This window comes from Manacus vitellinus, unplaced genomic scaffold (genome assembly GCF_001715985.3).
Source record: "Manacus vitellinus isolate BGI_N305 unplaced genomic scaffold, ASM171598v3 scaffold_28_pilon, whole genome shotgun sequence".
Classification (NCBI taxonomy): domain Eukaryota; kingdom Metazoa; phylum Chordata; class Aves; order Passeriformes; family Pipridae; genus Manacus; species Manacus vitellinus.
The window spans coordinates 228,273-241,416 of record NW_021940122.1 but is presented as its reverse complement, the minus strand read 5'-3'; the positions used below and the strand labels follow the sequence as shown (position 1 = coordinate 241,416).

Below are 13,144 nucleotides of genomic sequence, written 5' to 3'. Positions count from 1 at the left end.
CAATTTAAAGTAATGAGTCTTCAACTTTTTTTTTAATTACTGTAAAAACACTAAAAAAAAATGTCCTGTGGGTGATACAGATGCCTGAAAAATTAATGTAAATCTATGAACAATGGACTAATCCTCTTAGTTACTTTTGCAGACCCATAGGAAGTAATGACTGCAGTGTTAAAAACTGCTCATCTACTGCTGTATCTGTACTGGAGTTGGAGACCTCTGGACGGGGTAATAACACTGGTCAGCAAAGATAATGACAGAAGTCTAACTGTTTGGTAGTGCTAAGCACAAACTGTTTCACCTTGAGAAGAATGGTTGCCTAACAATGACTGTCACAGTCCTGCCCCTGAAATCCTACTGAAATGGTAAACTTTGATTTTAAAATGTACTTGTTATTTTCATGACCTCAGTCAAGGAATCTCATGAGGGAGAAAGAAGCAGAGAGAGTAATTTGAAGTACAAGCAGATGCTACTCTAGTTTCTCAAGGAAGTTTCTTACGTAGAAAGGCAGAAAGGCAGGGTTAAAGAAATGGAGCTTTTTGTACTAAAAACAATGCAATGCTTTAGCCTTTGTCTCCAACCTTTCCTTTGTATGACCTGTCATCTTGAGGATGAAGTGCCTTCAACAGTAAAAAACTGAAGTGGGCTGATAGAGAAGGGTATTTCAGAATGCTTAAAAATTGTTTGCAAAATAAATAATAGCAATTTAATTAAGAAGGTAAGAGAAAGTGTTTTATTTTGTTACTAAATCAGGATAGACTGAAGTAAAAGATATGCCTTTGTTGTTAAAGATGTGCCTTAAGTGATTTGTTAGTTAACCTCATAAATTAGTTAATGATATTTATTGACTACTAAAAGTCTTCTTTGTTTTAAAAAAAAAGGTGCTTCTGGTGTTTTCGAGGTTGCTGGAATAAATTATCCTTGTCTGTCATGTCAAGAGTGTCAGAGATTGCTCTTCTGTATCTAATGAAATACTCTCTCTGGTGCACGTGTACTTGAACTGAAGAAGCAGAGAGAAGGAAGGAGGCTGTACAGTACACTGTAGCAGCAGCATACCTGTCCAGGATTTGTGAGAACTGAGGAGTGCCTTTTCAAAACTGAATATCAACTTGAAAAGCAGGGGGAAAACAGTGCTCATTGTTTTTGAATCTGTCTTCTAAAAAGCAGGTAGGAAACAGCTTCTCTGAAATACATGGACTAACCCTGGGATTGGAGGTGGGCTTGTGAACTCATTTATCTCAGGTGTGGTGGACTCCCAGAGCTGTGAGTGATACTGTAGAAGTGTTGGGTTTGATTTGAAGAGAAGCCTAGGCATTTATGTAACAATAATTATACTGGAAAAGCTTTGGGAATGTCCTTGCTGTTTCTCTTAGGTTGTTTACTCTTAAGAAAAAGCTCTTACCTGTATTTTCACCTTGTCTGTTGTTAGTCCACACACCACCCTCAGCACAATATCCTGTGCAGATTTTGTGGCTTCTTGGTTTTAATAGTCACTAAATCTGTTCAGCTGAGTATAGAAATTACATTCCCAGTATATATTCTGATATAGTTCTGGCTTTAAGCTATATGTTTCCTTAGTAAGGAAGCAGCTGTATGTCACTCCAGTACTAATAGTTTCCCCAGAAGGAATAATTAAGTTCTCCTGGGAGTGAAATTAGTGTCTCAGTGTGTGAATGAAAAGGGTTCAAGCTGCCAAACTACAGGTGCAGAAATGGCATTGATACTAAGATGGATAGGATCTGGTGTGTTGCTGCTTGTACACTGGCTGGCCTAGCCTGCATGCTGAGATTTGGGCTGCCTTCGTTTCCTTGTGCCTGTTTCGATGTTGCTGCAGCACCAGAAGATACTGCTGCAATGAGGCTTTGCATCCGCTCGGTCGGAGCTGACTGCTCCCTTGGAGTAGCTGTACAGAGGGATGTATGTCTGCATCAGTGACCTTCAGCTTACAGCCTGAGGAGTTAATGTAACTGCAGTCACCAAAGGTAGGCTGTGAACTGGGAAGGCTGAAGACAAAGGCATGAGTCCTGCCTGCCCACTCTTGGAAGTGAAGGCCATCAGGCTCTGCAGAGAGGCTGGGAGAGTGGGATTGTTTTTCCAGCTCAGTCTGGATTTGTCTGCAGACTGAGTATAGGACATACTTTGAAACAGTGTCAAAAAGTGAACAAGCCACAGTGAATTTCAGAGTCATTGAATGCTTTCTTAAAGTTGCTGATTTTCATAATGTGATCTTCCAAATGTGAGTTAGATATGCTACAGGTTCCTATATTGAGCAGACAAGAGAAAATACATGGAAGAAATGGTAAAAGTAAAATTGATTGGCCACCTTGCCTCTGTCAGTATAATGTAGAGGACATCAGGTAGGATTTTCAAAACTTGACTTAAACTGATTTACTGTTTTGTTTTTGTCCTGTGTCCGTTCTGTACCCACCAATAGAAAGTACTGCAAATCTTGCCGTGCAAAAACACTGAAACCTGAAAGAGAGAGCAAGACAAGTGTCTTAACAATGCAGGGTATTCCTGCTTATCTTCATGGTCTCACTTAGGAAAACCCTAAATGCGTAGGGATTGTCTGCTTTTGGCTGAGAAATATAGATCAGATCCTGGCTGTGTGAGTGTTATGAAGATCCATTGACATGCTGTTTCCTGTTATGGGTTTTAATTATTCTTTTGAAACACTGGCCGATGGCTCTAGTGATAGTCTGTCCACCTTGCCTTGTAATTTTTTGGCTTTACTTTGTTTTCCAAGCTCACATTTATTTAGAATGTTATATATTGCTGTTTTCTGTGGGGTTTGTAAGGCTGTCCTAATGATACAAACAGACTCTGCTCCTGAGGAATGTGGGGACAGCATGGCAAGCAGCAGGTGCAGTCTGACTCCTGCAGAGGCCGGGAGGGCAGGTGGGGGTGTCCCGCCCAGCAGGAGCCAGATCAACCCTCCTGGCGGGGAACAATCCTTTGGGGAGCAAGCTCCCATGGCCTGCTTTCCCCTGGGAACTGGGGCCTTGGTGGGGCTAGCATATGTTTTTGGGAGAGAAAGTTCTTAGAGGGTGGGAGGTGCTGTTGTCGAGTTAAAGCCCTCCTTGGTGTCAGTTTGAATTTTGGCATGAAAAGCCTCTCAGTTCTTTAAGCTGTCTCCCTAAAGAATCCTCCCTCTTTTCTTTTTCTTTTCTTATTTTCATTTTTAAACTTCATCAAAGGAAGTGAGTTACACACTAAACATGGCAGTCCAGTCCTTTAGAAGATACCATTTTTTTTTTTACCACGCAATAGGAGGTTCCCCCAGTTGCAAGAGCAGGAGTAGGACGTGCCCTTTCAAACCGGCTCACGCGTGAAAGCGGGCTCAGCGTGGCACCCACGGCAGCCCTTGCCCAGGCCAGGGTGAGCAGGGAAGGGTTCGGGGCGCTCTGGGGCCGGGGGCTGGTGGTGCCGGCAGGGAAGGCAGCGCGGGCGGGGGCCGGGTACCTGTGCAGGGAGCGCCGAGCGCTGACACGCCAGCGCTGACAGGGGCCTGTGCGGTGCCCGTGTGTGGGGAGGGGGTGTTGCTGGCCCCTGTGTCAGCCGTAACGCTGGTATTTCAGTAATGCGGTGGTGTTCGGTCGTACTGCCAAAACCCAGCTATAAGCAGCGAGTCTTTGCTCCACTTTTCCTCGCTCCATGTCTCCGCTCCGCCCCGTCCGTGCTCCCCGCGCTGCTGAGATCAGCTTCCTGCTTTTCCTTTTCCTCGCAACAACGCTGCTACTCCTCCCCTGAAAGAGTTATTTTCATCGGTCTGGAGTTAATTTTTATGGGTGGCTGCGGGCTCTGTTTCTGACAGGCGAACGCGCCAGGCTGGAAAAGCGGTATCGTGGTGATTTTGTTTTGTTGCAGCGAAGCCGGGCTGTAGGCAGGATGGTAGACTGCTGCACCGAAAACATTTCTGTGCCAGCTCCGTGACTGGGGAAGGCTAAAGAGGTGAGTGCTGGTTTTACGTCCTGTAGGTTCAGGGAGTGGATGAAGGAGGAACCAAGTGTCACAACCTACCCAGGCTCAACAGCAAGAAACGAGCAATTATATTGTTATGATCTCTGATTAGATGGTTTTGCTTCTACTAATATTGTAATGGAGTATACTCAGGAAATGATGTTTTTTGCTGTAGCAAAGATGTGTAGTCAATGAAAGTTTATACTTTGTAAATTTTCTCATTGAAAAGTGTAGATAAATATGACACAAATATAGCCATAAAAGACAGATGATAAAGTTCACTCCAAACAACTTAAAATAGAAAAAATGCTCAGGTTGTTTCAAAACTTTTAGATGCATTGAGTAATGCCAGAGAAGAGACTGTACAGTGGTTTAGTAATAAATGTGGATCTAGAACAATGTGATGTATTTGAAGGAGTGTCATGATGTTATAATACAAGGCAATAAAATTATGGAAACAAAATACAAAAAGGAAAAAGATTCTTTTTACAGTTGCCTCCCTCAGAAAGGAAGTCAAGTTGGTTGAGAGAAAATGGAGTGTTTGGAAGAGTATCTCAGTTACAATGAATGGGCAACTTCTACGGAAAGGCATCTTCTTACATTGTTGCAATTTTTGATTTGTTTTTCTTTATGGAGTGAAGAATGTCAATGTCACAGATTCATTAGTTAACTTTCAGCTTTTTAAGGTGAGCACCATTCTCTGTATTCCTTCTAATGGAGCTCTGCAATTATTAATCCATAACTGGTGGCAGGTTTACACAAATACTTTGGGGTATTTTGCTTTTCTGCCTCTTCATTACTTCCTGTTAACAGATTAATGGGATGACTTTGTTCATTCTGCCCATGATGCTCTGAGTGATTTTGCAGAGGACTCTTCATGAGAAGCCACCCCAAACACGTAGCTGTGGTGGGCCAGCCATGGTGGGCCAGGTGTTGGATGCTGCCGTCGCAGCTACAGGGCACCAGTGCAGGTCTGAGCAGCTCCCCAGGTGACAGGGGACAACAGGAAGAAATCAAATATCTTGATGAGGATCATGGGGGATTTAATGCGTCCCAGGCTCTGAGGCCTGAGCAGAATTGCTTGTGCTCTTGATCCAGACCAGAGTGTGTGCTTTGAGTAGCTGTTTTCTGTGCTGCCAAATTTAATTTATTCGTTCTGCTATAAAATGAAAGAAATATAGGCTTTGATAAGTTCTTAGGTGAAGTTCTCCATTAGCTTTGCTGAAAGCAGTTTCGGGGAAACAGAGGTTTCAAAGTTTGGTGCATTTTGATGGGAGAGGTACAGTAAATTAGAAATTTTTTCACCTTCAGTTCACTACTTGTGTAATGTTGACCCCATCTTCAACATAGATAGAAGATACACATATTATTTGAAATACAGCTCCCTGACAAAGAAGTGGAATAAGACTTATTTGACAGAGGTAATAGTGAAGCACCATGTTTAAATGGCAGCACTGTCACTGAAAGAAACAGTCCAAGCCTTAGACCCTTGCATCCTACCTTATGGGGCCGTGCTAGTGTTTTTGTGGTTGTATAATGAACTGGACTGGAGGACTGATCATTGCTAAAATTAGTGGGTTTTTTATTAGCTTAACTCTGCCCAATAAAGATAGAACTCACCACTATTGAGTGGATCATATATCATGTTAGGAGTCAGACTGGAGAACTGAACAGCTCTATTGCCCCCAAGAATGGGTAGTAGAAACAGGACAAAGGGACACAACTGCTTTTGGCTTCCAAGCTGCCTTATGCTTACTGCTTGTCAAGGAAGAGCCTTAAGGGCAGGCTAAGTGAAGTACGAGAGGAGGAGGATGTATCTTCAGAAGTAGACCACTACTGTCTGTTTTTTCTACTAGGGACCTGTATGTCTCTTTTAAACATGGTTTTGCAGTCTGGATAGTTTCCAGAGCAGATAGCATCAGTTAGTTACTGATGCTGAAGATAACGTGTCTTAATTGTGATGTTGCTTTTCTCCTTCACCTGTGTTCCTTTCTGAAGTAGGTGATGCCTTGCATTGCTTGCTTTTGTGGGACCCAGCACAGCATGCTACATGCCAGGCTGTTACTAAAAGTTGCATGGGACTTTCAGTGAGTGTGTTGATTGTTGATTTTTAGCAAGATAGCTCTTTCTAGATGCAGAATACCAGTTTACTACAGATTCATTGTGCTGGTTAAATTTATAAGTCTGGAGGTGGTGCTGTAAATTATGATCAGTTACTCTTGAGATTTTCACTAGTAGTGGACTACCTGAAAAAGAGAAGACTGCTTCGCCTCCAGTGGCCTATAAGAAGAATATGTATCCCTGGACAGTATAATAATATTTTTTTATTTTTTAGATATCAGGTTGATTGTAGTTGCTTGTGTTTGCAGAGTTCAGGAAGTTTTTGTTAGCAGTTTTCAAGCTTTTGTTATGTGTCAGATGCTGGCAAAAACACCAACAAGTATTTCTCCGTGAATTCACTGGGGTTGTGTTTTGGCTAGGGTGGTCAAATGTTATATCCCAAGGTAAAGATCCTATTTTGAGATTTGCTAACGTAGACCTGTGCATTTGGTTAGGGCCTTTTTACCTTCTGTGAGACTCCTTGCAAGTACAGAAATCCATGCTAGTGGATTTTGACAAGGGATTAAAGGATCAGTGTTTACTTTGCTTGGAAGTTGCTCAGATAGTAAAGAGTTGAAACTACCATCTCTGCTTCTTCCCTTGCCCTGTGAAAGTAAATTGAAAACCCATAGCAATATGTGGCAGATTGAGTCCTCAGATCTTCAAGTAATATTTTAGAGTAACTTAAGCTACAAAATTATACTGATCAATGAAAACTTTATACAAACCAAAAATTATATTTGTGTGAAAGTAACAAAAGGAATAATAGTTTCAGAATGAGAAAGAAAACTTATTTGAATGTTTCTATCAAGCTTGCACAGCTTTTATAAAGCCAAAAGGATTGAAAGAACTACCTAGAAACTCTCCTTTTGGAGGGAAAAATAAGACTCTCTCTTTTTGCTGTAAATGGAAAAGGTACTTATTAAGAGTAAACCACAAGAATAATGCTTTCTTTGTTAGGCAAATTATGGCAAAATACAAGGGACCTAATACCTCAAGGCAATTGATGCAGCTGGGCCACGACCATGGTTCTGTAAACATACAGCTTCAGCTGGTGAGGACACCGAGGTGGTGCCCCTCTTGCAGCACCTTCTTACAGTGATGTATCCATCCTCCTCATGGACATGGTGTAATGGCAGCAGCATTCTCCATGGACTTCTGCATGGATGAGACTGGGAGAGCTGCACTGGGAAGCACTGTCACAGGTGTGGAGGGACAGGGCAGATAGCTGGAGTGATCTGCAGCTGCCTGGGGACTCATTCTTCCCTGATGGCCAACTAACCTGAATTGAAACCCTGGCAGCATCTGAGATTTTTTCAGATGTGGTGAAATTTGAGTATGAAAGGACATGCTTTTTGTAACGAGAGCTAATGCTTTACAGGGTACTTCTTATTTCAAAAGCAGCCCCAAAAAGGTGCTACCGGAAAAACTTGTGCATCTCAACTGAAGATGGGGGGGAAAGCTACTCAGAATGGATCCCTCACCTTTTATCTGTTAGATCACTATTGTACAGTAAAGTGCCTTTTATGATATCAGGAGGTTAAAATATTTTCAAATTAAAGGGATATCTATATGCAGGTGTTCAAACAAAATGTTTGTTTCCCAAACTAATTCCAAAGCGAAATGTTCTGTAGGAGAAATGAAAATAATTTGAGTTTTCCTGTTCCCAGCTAGGTACGAGAATGTATGTGGGCTTTTTTAAGTTTAAAATCATAGTAATATAGCTATAGATGTTCCCATACTGGCTAAATTACTTTCTTTGGTAGGTGATGCTGCCCCTTGAAGCTTGTTATTGTGTGGAATAACTCAGAAGTAGCAATCAGGTGTGTAAACACCTGGAAGTTTCTTGGGTAAAAATGCAAGCAAATTCCATGTGAGACTACGTGCATTGACAAAAATCTCAGTAAGCAGCATTTTAGTGGAACTCACTTAAGAAGCAGGTTCTTTCTAGTCAGGACCAATAAAGAGTTACTAGGTTTCAGCTCTTTCCTTCTCCCTTCCAGACTTCAATAAGGCAGGCAGCTAGCCAGGCCCATTTGAAAAAAACCAAAACTGTGATATATTCTAACAACACAAGTGAGGCCTTCCCGTCTGTGGCAGTGTTCATGGTTTATTCAAAGTGCTCACAGGAATAGGACTGTGGTAGAGGTTTTCCAGATTAGATGCTGGGCTTTCACTGAATGTCTGACTTTGAGTCCCTGCTCTGTGAATTCTGAATTTGCACCTGGAAATATCTGCTGCAGGTACTGACATCTGCTTTCTGATGGACCTCTAGTGAGACAAGGATTCCAAATCAATGTGTTGATGAAGTGGTGGTTAGGCAGAGGAAGAAGAGGTACTTTGCAGATGAGCTTTCCTAATAAAATGAATATATTCTAAATATTGTCATCAATTTATGCTGTTGCTTCTGACTAAATTTCTTGCAGTATGAGTTGACAGATGTACATAAAAGCAGATAAATCCTTTGCTCCTGACAGTTCTGAGAGGTATATCAGCTTGTCCTGCAAGTCCTTGAAGAAAGGCATCTTCAGTTGACTGATATTGTTTAGCACATTTCTGCTGAGTAATTAAGGTGCAAATAGAGGCTGTTGAGATGCTTAGGCTTCAGTCAGTACTGTGTTTGTTTTAAGATGGTCAGCCTCCTTGATTTATACCTGGAAATAATTCTCAAACGTTGTACCATCTCTGGAAGATGAACGTAATATGCTCCCTTAGTGAAATATCTCAGGGAGGCAGAGGCAGCTACCCAGCGAACCAAAGTTCCCAGGTGGTGTGTGGTAAGACCTCTAGGAAAGGGAAATGATGGCTATCTGTTGGGGTGATAAAAGCCTGGTCAATATAATAAACCATTTATGAAAAGGAAATGTGCCGGCCCAGGTATTTGCAGCACTAACAAAGTACATGCTTTGTACAAAGTACCATGCTTTGGCTGATCTGCATACTAAGAAGTGATAGAAGCTCCAGAAGGAGCTTCCCATTTTAATTTTACTGCATGGAGGGAAGTATTTAAAGTGTGGCTGTGGTATTTTGCAATTTCTAGTCTTTTTCAGTCTGCCACTGATTTATTTTTTTATTGTATGGCTACTTCACAAACCAGCCTACTGTGTGGTGTTTGCTTTTATCTTGCATGTGCCTGAAGAAAAGTATATATTGATAGATACACACATAAATGCATACATCTGTGTATATATGAATATATATGTCATATAAAAAGTGTGTGCGCCTTTCTTGTAATAATAGGACAAAATGGGCTTCAGTGGCTATTCCTAATCCTTGTTCACTGAAAATGTCGTGTAAGACAGGACAGTGTGACTTGGCCTAACACGATATACATGAGTAGACCTCTACTACTGTCTACCACTCATTTCATCAGTGAAATTTTTTGGCATGCTATTTTAGACCAGTAGTGAACCCACTGTTTCATTGCTCTTACCAAAAAATATTTTCTGTGTAAAATACATAAATAAAATAAAGAAATAAAATTAGAGTGAGTCAAATTTGTGTGAAAGTCTTAAGAGTGGCCTTACCTTTTGTATGATGTTGGACAGTTAAGGCTGCAAAATATTGATACTGTTTTTATTGACAATGCAATTAGACCCTGAGATTGGCTCAGTTGGTTAGAACATGGTGCTAATAACATCAAGGTTGTGGGTTTGATCCCTGTATGGGCCATTCACCTAAGAATTGGACTTGATGATCCTTGTGGGTCCCTTCCAACTCAGAATATTCTGTGAAATTAGGCCTCTTTAAAAACTAGAGAAATACATTTAGGGTGTGCCTATACAACCCTCTGAGTGCTGCAGAACTGTTGTCTCACTGCCTCTGTGTTGAAGCCTTATTGAAGTCTTGAAGGGAGAAGGAAAGAGCTGAAACCTAGTAACTCTTTATTGGTCCTGACTAGAAAGAACCTGCTTCTTAAGTGAGTTCCACTAAAATGGTGCTTACTGAGATTTTTGTCAATGCACGTAGTCTCACATGGAATTTGCTTGCATTTTTACCCAAGAAACTTCCAGGTGTTTACACTGTTGTCTCACAGTACCTCTGTGACTGGGCCCCTGAGCAGTGAGTGGCAAGAAACAGCTCTTGGTGATTTAGTGACCTAAAAGGGTAAGGTGTCCTCCACTTCAGAGAACCAAATGTGCTTTGGGATCAGTCTTTCTGTGGGTTGTCCGTGTAAAGCAGATCTGACCAAGACTTAATTTGCTAGACCTGTGAAGCAAGGTGCAGGCGCTGCCTGCTGAGATCAGGGGCCAACTGAGCCAAATACCAGCTTTAAACATCACTTTGCTGCTCATGCCTCACCATTTTGAAGGAACCTTCTCTGTTTAATTCTGACACTAAGGCTTGCAACGCTCATTTTTCTTTTCTTTCACGTGTTGGTATAGTTGTGGTACCACTGTTTTCCACCTTCAACTGAGCTGGAAATAGGTCAGAGCTCCTTAGTCATACCATACTCATAATTTGCACTTTTATACCATTTTTCACTGGAATTGCCCAAATGATGTATAGGATGAAAAAAGCTAGTTGACACCTTTGTGACTGAAATGACTGAGGCAGATAGAGGCTCTGAGTCACAGGGAGGTTGAGTATGAATTTAAGGAAGTCTTTTTGGCTTCCTTTAGAGGTCTGGAGAACCAGATATTTCCTTATTTTGGGGATGGGGAAGGGAAGCTGCTGCTGCTGGAATGGAGTTACAAAATGGTAAACTTCATGGGGGTTTGTGTGAGAGGGGTGTTATAAAATGGAGGGGTATGTGTGTGTATGATAAGTAACACCTGATGCTCACTGTATTAGATTCACCTCTGACCAGCAATGCAAAACAGTTAAAAAGAAAATACATAAATAGCAATCCCTACTCTGTGGAGGAAGAGTAGCATCATGTTCTTCCAGAGCATGGCATTAGAGTGGCAGCAAAGTGATTTCCAGAAACAAAAAAAAGCCTAGTACAGTCTTGCCTAAGGTGTGTTCAGGTGCCTGTGATTCAGTCACTCAACACATAATGCAAATTAACTCAGAATAAAAAAAATGGATCTGAGTTTATTTTAAAACTAAGGTGTTGATGTGGAAAACCAGTACCAGTGTTTCACTTTTCTAGTATAGTTGAAATGACCATTCTTTTGAAGAATGAATATTTGAGATTTTCATGTAAAATTATACTGCCTTAAATTTTTGGAGCTTACCTGACTGAAGGTGTTGAACAGAGAACTGATAAAGCATTACAAATTTTTATGAAGCTTAGTAAGATTTTTATAGATGTTAATACTATTCATCAAAGTGTTACTTTAACTCATACATGAAATACATGTTTAACATATTCCAGTTCTCTCTGAGTTTTGCATGTTATTAGGTGGATGGTTCTTCTGTGACTGAGATAACCTTACCTAAACACCCAGGAGCTTTGTCCAAGCCTACACACAACTTTGTGGTAGAGGAGGGATGTGAGCTGTAGTAGGACCACTTGGCTTGCTATGTGCTGCTTAGCAGTTTAATCCGTGTCACTTGAATGGGTGCTTCACAGGTAGCGACATTATTCAGAGAAGGCTTGTCCACTCCTGAAGAGGAACAGACAGCTACGTATGGGTTAGAAACAGCACAGCCTCGTCTACTCCCAAGCATGTTTAAGAAGAATAGAAGTTGAATTTGGCCTTGATGTGGGCCAGAAGTGGGAAACTAACACTTAGCTGTGCTAGGGAACATGGACACGGACCATCATGAACATGGATGCAAGGACTGTATCACGGACCTACAAGGACTCTTGTCAGTGCTTTAAGGGATCAAAAACCTTGTCTTGCCCTGGCAGCCTGACTGCAGAAGCTGCTAGGCTGCAGGAATTGTCTGTGACCACTAGATGACTCCTTCAGCCTGCTGTTAGATAAACTCAAGAGTGGAAAAAAAGCTGTGAAGAGCTGGTACAGGCAGGAGGGGGCTGTTCTGGGTCCGTTCTGAGAGATATGCACCAGAATAAGCGGGTTATGTATCTCCCAGCTGCTGGAAGTGTTAACGTGGTTTTTAGTTAAGTAGTTACAGGATAATAAACATCTGCTGATCACTAATTTGTGGTATTTGTTGATAAGTACTTCAAAAGGATTTGCAAAACAAAGGTCTAAACGTTCTTAAAGTCAGGCTGGATTCACTGAGGCAGTGAACGTCTAAAGACGCTAATTTTACAAGTTGTGCTACTTGTTTTGTAGACTACAAGTGATACCTGGTTTTATGTCAAGCTGTGCTGTTCCAGCTCTTACTTTGCAAGCTTTCATGGAAACACTAAAAACTTCACCCAAACCAGCAACAACATAATACTATCTTTACTGCTTCTTTGCATCTTGTAGATTGGTGAATGAAGCCTTTTAGGCTGGGAAAAATGTAAACAGACTGTATTGAAATTAAGGCCCAGGCAGAATTCCCATAACCTTGCTACGACTTTCATTGTATATGCAGAGGGTCCACTCACCTTATGATGCTCAGGATTTAATAATCTTCCTGTCATTTAGAGACAGTGTAAACAATGCTTCGGTTTCATAAACGTGTATTTACCAGTGTCTGTATTAAGCAGGTAGTTCCTTTATCAAGGTAATTAGTTGATGAGGTGGTACTGTTGTTGCTCCATGTGTTTCCTGACATCCGTTTTTATTTCTGAGACGTAATAATGAATCATTAGTTGCCATTAAATATGACTAGTTCCTGGTGCAGAGTATGTGCTGGATAAAACAATAGTGCACGTGGCTGATTTATTTTTTTAATTCAAAATTGCTTTTGTAAGACAAAAATCCTATAGTGTTGAGACTTGACCCTGAACTATGGCTTGATCTGTGAAGGTGCTATATTATTCTCTGAAGCTCTAATGTCTGAGTGCTTCGGTGTTCGTGGTAAGCGTAGTACTAGTCCTGATTTTAAACTTAATACACATTAAGAGTGTCATGTTCAGAAGCTAAAGTTTTCCCTTTTCTCTCTGAAGTACTTAAAACCTATTGATAAGTCCAAAACCTCTTTTGAATTAGCTTCCAGAAATGCAGTTCTGGATTGAGTCTTTGCAAACCAGGACTAGAATTTTCTTGACCCAAAACTGTGTCTCTTTTCAGGGTTATGT

At 41.2% G+C, this 13,144-nt stretch overlaps 1 protein-coding gene across 10 annotated transcripts in view; it reads left to right on the top strand.

Annotated features, from left to right (window-relative positions):
- The window catches only part of BBX (BBX high mobility group box domain containing), a 137,839-nt gene that overhangs the window by 27,665 nt on the left and 97,030 nt on the right, over nucleotides 1-13,144 (top strand). The window contains exons 1-2 of one of the 10 annotated variants that reach the window (XM_029960661.1): nucleotides 3,360-3,375; nucleotides 3,865-3,948. The exons of 7 other annotated variants lie outside the window; for them this stretch is intronic. The gene's annotated coding sequence lies outside the window, so the exon portion shown is untranslated. Of the gene's footprint in view, nucleotides 1-3,359; nucleotides 3,376-3,820; nucleotides 3,949-4,594; nucleotides 4,644-13,144 lie in introns of those variants that run through there. 2 more of the 10 variants (XM_029960662.1, XM_029960664.1) reach the window with 2 other exon arrangements.